Source organism: Herpailurus yagouaroundi, unplaced genomic scaffold (assembly GCF_014898765.1).
Source record: "Herpailurus yagouaroundi ecotype Mexico unplaced genomic scaffold, PumYag 67437, whole genome shotgun sequence".
NCBI classification, from domain to species: domain Eukaryota; kingdom Metazoa; phylum Chordata; class Mammalia; order Carnivora; family Felidae; genus Herpailurus; species Herpailurus yagouaroundi.
Genome location: NW_024420249.1, coordinates 1 through 7,250, shown reverse-complemented (window position 1 = coordinate 7,250; position 7,250 = coordinate 1). Strand labels below are relative to the sequence as shown.

Here is a 7,250-nt window from a genome sequence, read left to right as displayed (position 1 = left end):
GACACAGAATCCGAAGCAGACTCCAGGCTCTGAGCTGTCAGCGCAGAGCCCGACACGGGGCTCAAACTCGCAAACCGTGAGATCGTGACCTGAGCCGAAGTCGGTCGCTCAACCGACTGAGCCACCCAGGCGCCCCATCAGCTTAAAAAATTTTTACTTTTTACCCATATCAGGTTATCGCATGCGTTTGGGACTCTTTCTGGTTGTATTTTGCGGTGAATAATTCTAAAAGTTGCTAAGACGGTACTGGCTGTTTGTGTCCAGGTCTGGTTGCCCAGGCAAAGGAACACAGGGTTCGGATTGTGTTGGGGGTCCTGCCGCGCTTGGGGCTGACCAAGAACGGACTGTCACATCTCCTATCACTTTACAGATATGCTTGACTGGCACACAGGAATAGCCGGGGGCTGACCGTCTCGGGACTTGAAATGTCCTTGGGGGAGTCAGAGTGATTCTTTTTTGCCATCTGACTTTTCTGTCTGTTATCCAAAGCAGAGACCCCAACAGAAAGCCTCACAGAGCCTGAATTGGCCCAAAAGGAGGAAGCAGAAGGGGACCGGCCCACGACGCCCGCTGAGCACTTAGAGACCTCCCGTGAGTTTCCAGTCCTCTGCCTCCAGCCCGCCCTGGCTCTCTGGCTTTGGGTTGGATGTCTTCGGAGGCCAGTTAATTTTCAACACGACATAGCTCCTCAAATGTGTTGTTTAAATGCAAATTCTAGGAGGGGCGCCTGGGTGGCTCGGTCGGTTGAACGTCCGACTTCGGCTCAGGTCGCGATCTCGCGGTTCGCGAGTTCGAGCCCCGTGCCGGGCTCTGTGTTGACGGCTCAGAGCCTGGAGCCTGCTTTGGATTCTGTGTCCCCCTCTTTCTCCGCCCCACCCCTGCTCGTGCTCTGTCTTTCAAATATGAATAAACATAAAAAAAGATGCAAATTCTAGGGGAGTCGTAGGTTTTATTACCGTTCTTACGGTTATAATCTCCCCCCTGTGTGTGTGGGTAAAGAAAAAAGAGCTGGGCGTCCTCCAATAAGATATTTGTATCTCTGCGAAATCACAGGTACTAAGTGCTGCTCACTGAGCGGGAATTTATGAAGTTAGACAGTGTAGTTACCCTCACAGGCCAGACCACAAGCCCACAGCTGGGTGTCCGTGAGACTCCTGTGTGAGAAAGGACACCATGGGCGCATTTTGAGGATACAAATCGCATCCGATTTGCTGCAGCGGCAGGAGAAGCGGGAGTGTTTTCTTCTAATCGTGCTGAGATTTCTTTTTACCGCCGTTCGCATAACGTCTCCAGTTTCAGGCCAGATGCCGAGCGGAACCCTTAGTACTTGACGCAAAAGCTTCAGGCCCAAGAGGCTCAAAACTTACGCGCGGAGAGAAAAGGGGCAAAACAGGGGCCGTTTTCTGCTCGGGGCGTCAGAATGACCCGGGGTTACAAATGAAGTTTCGGGTTGGATGTTGGCATCTCCAACTGACCCTGGGTCTCGCTTTAGCAGCCGAGCCCCCGACAGACAGCACCTCAGAGCCTGAGGTGGCCGGAAAGCAGGAAGCACGGGCGGGGGACCAGGCTGAGCCTCCCCCCAGAGCTCCCAAGACGGTCAGCAGTTTCTTCGGTGAGTGTCTCCCGCCCATCAGCTCCCAGCCGCGCGGGGAGGAGGCCGGTAGGCCTTTCTCCGGAGCACGCCCTGCCCTACCCCTGCCCTACGGAAGGCCTGACCCCTCTCTCCTGGCCTGATGGGCCGAGAGGAGTTGGGCAGTGGGGGCTCTCAGGAGGAAGGGCCCACAGTTTCCTGACTTCATTCCCAGCCCCTCGGAAGCCGGCGACCAAGAAAGAAGGGAAAGAAGAGGGACCTGGCGCCCCTAGAAAGGAGGAGGCCAAAGGGTGAGTTGATATCGATTGTCGAGTAGCGAGGACGGGGCATTAAAGGGAGTAGCGCAGTGGGTCCGAATTCTCTTGATTTTATCCCTGTAAAGACGAGACCGATAATCACCAAAAATTCTTTTAGCTTTAAAAATCTGTGATTACGGTAGGGCCTGGAGGGCTCCGCCGGTTTGGGCGTCCGACTTTGGCTCGTGTCACGATCTCGCAGTCCGTGGGTTCGAGCCCCGCGTCGGGCTCTGCGCTGACAGCTCGGAGCCTGGAGCCCGCTTCGGATTCTGTGTCTCCCTCTCTCTCTCTGCCCCTCCCCGCTTGCACCCTTTCTCTCTCTCAAAAATAAAATAAAAAAAACACGCAAAGAATTTTTTGAAAAGCCGTGATTACAGTTAATTCTTCTTCTTTTTTTTTTTTAAAGTTTATTTGTTGATTTTGAGAGAGTGCACGCACGGGCGTGCACGACCAAGGGAGGGGCAGAGACAGAGGGAGAGAGAGAATCCCAGGCAGGCTCTGCGTGGTGCCAGATGCAGGGGCTCGAGCCCACGAACCGCGAGCTCCTGACCTGAGCCGAAACCAAGAGTCGGGCTCTTCACCGACTGAGCCACCCTGGCGCCCCCGTCCTGTTACCTATTTCACGTGATCCCGAGATCATTCTTCCAGCTCCATTCCAAGCCTGATTACTCGTCCATCTCCGATGGCTGCCTCCAGGAGACAGACAAACGTTCGGGACGTCCAGTTTTTCTCACCTCGGAAATGGGGACATACCGGTGACCGCACTCGCTTTCATCCAGCGGTCACTGTGCATAGGTGCATAGGTTCTGTCGGTATCCCCATTTCACAGACGAGGAAGGTGAGGCCTGAAGGCAGGACGGTATCGTGGAGTGGTGAGAAGCCCCAGCTCCTCCTCGGCCAGCTGTGTGACCTTGGGGAAGCGCCTTAGCCTTTCTGTGCCAGTTTCCTCCCGAGGGTTAGAAACATTTGGCTAGGGCCTGGCCACTGCCAAGCTCAGCAGGTCGTAGCTGCTACTATTGTTCCTCTTAGTATTAATTTACCGTCGGTGCCTCGCGTAGGTCACGGGTGGGGAGCGAGGCCCGCGCGCTGAGATTTGAACCAGGCGGCCTGGCTGTAGGATTTCTTAACCGCTGTGCTGTCTCTCATAAGAACAGTACGGTCGACCGGGACGACCACCACCTAGGAAATGCTTCCCCTGCGGAGCCCCACGCACGCCCCGTCCGGCTCAGCCGCACAGCCCCGTCTGTGCATCAGAGTCCGCGCAAGAGCTGGAAAAGTTCCCGAGTCTTCTCTCCCACCCTCTTGTGCCTCCCCAGTTTTGAGGTAGATACAGGCCTGAGGCTGGGGAGTCCGGGTCATTTTAAACACGCTCCCCACAGGGGCGCCTGGGTCGGCCCGTCAGTTAGGTATGTGACTCTTGATTTCGGCTCAGGTCGTGAGCTCGCGTTTCATGGGTTCGAGCCCCGCATCGGGCTCTGCGCTTTGGGTCCTCTCCCTCTCTCTGCCCCTCCCCCCCCCCACACACTCTCTCTCTCTCTCTCAAAATAAATTAATTAACTAAAACTTTTTTAAAAAGCTCCCCATAGAGTGCACCAAGGAGGGGGCGCCCTCACCATAATTCCTTTTTTTTTTTTTTTTTAATTTTTTTTTACATTTATTTATTTACTTTTGAGAGACAGAGAGAGACAGGGCATGAGCGGGGGAGGGGCAGAGAGAGAGGGAGACACAGAATCCGAAGCAGGATCCAGGCTCCGAGCTGTCCGCACAGACGGACGGGGTTCGAACTCACAAACCGTGAGATCATGACCGGAGCCGAAGTCGGACGCTCAGCTCCCCTTCACCGTAATTTCTTAACCCTCACGACAACGTGTGATGGTGGGGACTCTTGGGAGCTCCGTGGTACGGACGAGGGCACCATGGTTCAGAGAGAGGAAACTGCTCTCTCAGGGTGGCGCGGCTGCTCGAGGAGGGAACAGGGACAGGAACCCAAATGGGTCTGACTGCACAGTCTGGCCGCGAGTGGCCCCGGCAGAGTCAGCGTGAGGCATTTCCGGAGGCATTTAGAACGGGGAGGTTTGGAACGCCATCTCTGGGGCTGCGCTGCTTGTCATATGACCCTGTGTCGGCTGCGGCTACTCCCACCTACGAGTATCCGGGAAACAGGGTTAGAAGAGTCCCTAGTGTGGCTCATTGCGAACAGAGGCAGTGCTCTGAGCACAGTGCCTGGCACTTTGCGGCACCCAGAGACGGCACCCTTTTCCTGCTGTTCCATCCAGAGAAAGTAAGGGAGATGTTGGTTGGGAAACCCGAGGGGTCCCTAGCCTCTTAGAACGGACGGTAAAAAGCAGCCAGATCATGCTGGCCACGCCCCCAGCCACGGTTCCATTCCTTAAACGTGTCATGTGCGTGTCTACCTCAGGGCCTTTGCACTGGCTGTTGCCCCTGCCTGGAGTGCTCTTCTCCCCGATACCCAGTCTGCTCACGCCCCAGGTTATTCTGCCCAAACATCTCCTTCCCCACCTTTTCCTCAGATCTAGCACCTTCTATCCCACTGTGCCCCCCACCACTTGGTTTTAAATGTTTCTTAATATCGAAATTGTTTGCTTCTGTGTTTTGTTTTGTCTTGTTGCCCCTGACTCTCCCACTAGAGCGGAAGCTCCAGGCTCACCAACTTTGTTTTCGTTCCTTTGTGTGCCCTCGTGCCTAGAACGGTGTCGGGGGCACAGCAGGTGCTCCGGGAAGTGTTAGTTGAAGGAGCGGCTCTGCTTTGCCCCAGGTGTCTGATCTCCCCTTTGCCTCCACAGACCCCTGGACCCCTCTGGCTACAACCCGGCCAAGAACAACTACCATCCCGTCGACGACGCCTGCTGGAAGCCGGGCCAGAAGTGAGGCTTCTCCCGCCCCCGACTGCCTTCCTCGCGCCCCTGTCGCCGGGTGCCTCTCCCTGGAGGCCTCCGTTGGAGGGAACTGCTGCGTCCCTCGTGTCCACGTTCAGGGGACACAGGCAGCAGCGTGGGAAGCGTGGGGAGGCAGGTGGACAGACGATGGACGGCGTGGGTTGTATGCACTGCCCCGTGTCTCTCTTCCTCCCCCAGGGTCCCTTACCTGGCTGTGGCCCGGACATTTGAGAAGATCGAGGAGGTTTCTGCTCGGTAATCTGTCGGACCCCCCTGTGGGGGGGGCGGGTGGGGGGAGGGATGCCTCCTGCTGCCTGGTCCCTTCACCCTCCCTCCCTCTCATGGCCATGGCCCTGGGAGCAGCTGCGAGGCCTCTTGGGCCCCAGGCTCGGAGGGCCCCTGCCCCGTGCTTCTGTCTGTTTCTGTTGATCAGAACGAGACGTGGTAGGGGAGAGAACCCAGATCCCTGGGGTGGGGACACCGCCTCCTCCCTATGACATGAGCTCCGTCTACCCGCATTTGGTGAGAAGTCGCCGCAGCCCGGCTGATTTCCTCGCCTTTACCGTGAGGAGGTCCGGGTGTTGGGTACAGTGAGAACCCCACTCCCAGTGAGCACTGCAAGGGCCCTCGGGGCCCTGGGCTGCCTGGGCCTGGTCCCCGTTCCACCCCATCCTGCGGCCCCCCCCCCATCCCTGTGTATTCAATCGGTGTTGTCAGGGGGCCCACGTCATTCTGGTCCCCGATGCTCCATCAGCATTGTTTCCAGATCTTTCCATGTTGCTTTAAGTAGGTCTCACCCCTTTTAACCGCACCGTGGGACTCTCTCGTTTTCGTACATCGCGGAGTGTTTAGGCTCTTCCCAGTGCTGCAGCATGTGTCTTTGTGAACACGGGAGGTGCCTCCTCTGGGGCCCGGAGGGTGCGGGAAGGGCCGGGAAGGCCAGACCTGTGGGCAGTGGAGCCAGTGCCCAGCCCCGGGCGCAGACAGGTCTGGGAGTGGGCCCCGTCCCGGCTGCTTCCTGGCTGTGTGACCGTGGGCGGGTGGCCTGACCTCTCTGAGCTTCGGCCTCTGCGTAAGGAAAGTGAAGATCATCCGTCTCGGGTTTGCTCGGAGGGGGTGCCACAGTGGCACAGCGAGGTGCCTAGTAAGTACTTTTAGGAGGTGCCGTTGGCAGTCACTGAGTTCAGGAGGACTGTGGGTGACTGTCCAGTCCCCATGATCCCCAGTTGGAGGGTCTTACAACTTTTTTTTAGGGTCTTTAGAAATAACTGTAAACTTCGAGAAAAATCATAGAAATGGCACAGCGAGCCCCCACGTACCCGTGATCAGCTTTCTCTAACATTGACGTGTTTACGCCGGCAGGGGGATGGTTACCAAGATCGCGGTGTCCGCGTTAGCGCGGGCTGTTACGCGACGCGCAGACGTCACTCGTGTCTGCCTGGTTTCCCCCTTTGCGTTGGCTTTGCTAGGCCGGGACCCACCCTGGACCCTCGCCCTGACCCTGACCCCTGCCTGTGGTGCCTGGTCACCCTGTCTCCTTGTCTCTGTGCTCGACGCTCCTCGGTCTTTCTTGGTCCAGGCTCCCCACTGTGGCACTTTCGACGAGTCCGGTGACCTTGCACAAGTGTCGCTTTGGGTCTGTGTGACGTTTTCTCGAGAGCTGATTCAGGCGGGGCGCCTGGGGGGCTCAGTCAAGTGAACGTGTGACTCTTGCTTCCGGCTCAGGTCGTGATCTCACGGTTTGTTGGCTTTGAGCCATCGTGAGGCTCCAGGTAGACCTGAGTTTGGGGGGCAAGCTGTTCCGCCAGCATCGGAGCCACTGGTGGGTCCGCCTGTGATGGTCACGTCTGTGGGGTCTGCTCGGCGGGCTTCGTGGTCCTCCGGTGTCTCCTCCACGGGAATAGACTGAGTTCCTCTGTCCAGTTAGGCTGCCTGGGTGTGCGCTTAACGAACGTGCACACGTTCGTACAGACTTCCTGACACGGACAGAGGTGTCGTACTTTTACTTGTTTTTTTTTAAAAGCTTATTTTGAGAGGGGGAGAGAGAGAGAGAGAGAGCACAAGCAGGGGAGGTGCAGAGAGAGAGAGAGAGGGAGAGAGAATCCCAAGCAGGCTCCACGCTGTCCGCACAGAGCCTGATGCGGGGACCGAACTCGCGAGCCCGGGAGATCATGGCCTGAGCCGAAGTGAGGAATGGGACGCTGAACCCACGGAGCCGCCCGGGTGTCCCTAATGTGGTCGTGCTTCTAGAGCCAGCGCAGCTTAGTGGCTGGGAGCGCGGGTCCTGGAGCAGACGGCCTCGGGTCACCTCTCGGCTTGAGTCGCACGGGCTCTGTGACCTCGGGCGAGTTCCATGGTGGCTCTATGCCTCAGTTTCCTCATCTGTGCAGTGGGGGTGATAGGAGCGTCTGTGTGATGGGGGAGCCGTGAGATTTCAGTGAGCGGAAACACACAGATGCTTGGAAG

General features: G+C 57.3%; 1 long non-coding RNA gene across 1 annotated transcript; it reads left to right on the top strand.

Moving 5' to 3' along the window:
• The first annotated feature begins 451 nt into the window (after positions 1 to 451).
• Positions 452 to 5,072, top strand: LOC121025002 (uncharacterized). The gene is made up of 5 exons (XR_005787904.1): positions 452 to 591; positions 1,493 to 1,612; positions 1,806 to 1,881; positions 4,692 to 4,772; positions 4,983 to 5,072. It is a non-coding gene; the product is annotated as an uncharacterized LOC121025002 (long non-coding RNA).
• Positions 5,073 to 7,250: the final 2,178 nt, after the last annotated feature.